We start from the raw sequence: 1,344 nt of genomic DNA, 5'->3' as shown, positions 1-1,344 counted from the left end.
TGCTGCGTGTGTTTAACATTTTTGTGTTCATAGACTGTGGAGCCTCACCTACTCCACAGGCATCATCTTTTTACTGTGTGTTACACAGCACCTTTAGTGCAGTGACACAGGGTTGTCTTTTTTCAGACTTCCCACTTTAAACTCCATTTTCTGGGACTGACTACTCTCTCCCAGAACAAGTAAAGTTGCCATTGACTTTATTAGTCTTTTTTGATTCACAGACCCAGTACAAACTATCTTACATAGAGTACTGGAAAGGGTTACTATTTATCCCTTTTTGTCTGTTTCTCATGGAACATTATTTCGTTCACTTTTCTTTATGATTTGGATGGTGGCAGTGGTATCTACCCTATTTTTCCTACCACGGTCTTTTTAAATAGACTTGGTACTGTTTGAGGCTAAGTTTGTAGCCTCGAACTATAAACCCGCTGGACCCCTTTTATTCTATTTCAGTTCCGGCTGGGTTTATTCGCCATTTCTTTTTGTAAAGGTCTTTCTCATGTTTTACTCTCCGCGCCAAACCAGGTTTGGTTCCTTTGTTCACCGTCCTTTGGCGGGCTTCTGCACAGAAGCCCTTCTTAGGCACCTGAATGTCTGAGGAGGTCATGGATTTGAGGAAGGGGTTTGAGACTCCCTGCACAGGGTCTCCTTGGAGACCCATGTCGCACTCTGTATGATTGGCTGTCGTGACTGTCCCGCCGGGACAGCCACGCTGCTGTTTGATTGACAGCCAGGCTGTGTGAATCGGGGAAAACTGTATAAAAAGCAGGTCTCTGGGACTGAGAAGGCAGAGTCGCCACTGGATCGAGAGAACCGAAGAGAAGGTGACAGAAGAGGACCTCTACCACGACTGAACCTCCCGGTGAAGCCCTGCTGCGGGTCCGAATTTCCAAACTACGACGACAGGGAAGATCTGCAAGGAATCTTCTCCCCTTGAGCTGGTGGGACCAACCAGTTTGCCAAACTGCAAGCCAGGTCTCCCTCCTCTGGTCGAATTTGCTGTTCAGAGCTACAGTGAACCGGATAGCCAGGAGAACCGGACCATGCTTGGGTTTTAAGGAGGGCACCTTTTATTTGTTGCTTTGCTCTGCTGCTGGTTTCTTCCCTGGGCAGTGCAGGACCCTCCAGTCTTCCTACTTCGTGTCAGTCCGACAGTCGCTTCAGGAACCATGAGCCTGCAGGATCTGCCAGGAAGGTCTGCCTCAGCTACAGCCTTCTTCTTCATTTAAGGTACTGTTCAAACCCGGTTGTTCGTTCAGTCCGACCGCGGTGAAAGCATTTGAAACCTTTTGCCAATCCAAGGGCTTGTCCTACCCCGTTCTTTAAAGAAACTTTTCGTCCAAT

This window comes from Ambystoma mexicanum, chromosome 10 (assembly GCF_040938575.1).
Source record: "Ambystoma mexicanum isolate Mex_15411 chromosome 10, UKY_AmexF1_1, whole genome shotgun sequence".
Classification (NCBI taxonomy): domain Eukaryota; kingdom Metazoa; phylum Chordata; class Amphibia; order Caudata; family Ambystomatidae; genus Ambystoma; species Ambystoma mexicanum.
This window is presented reverse-complemented; position numbering follows the sequence as displayed.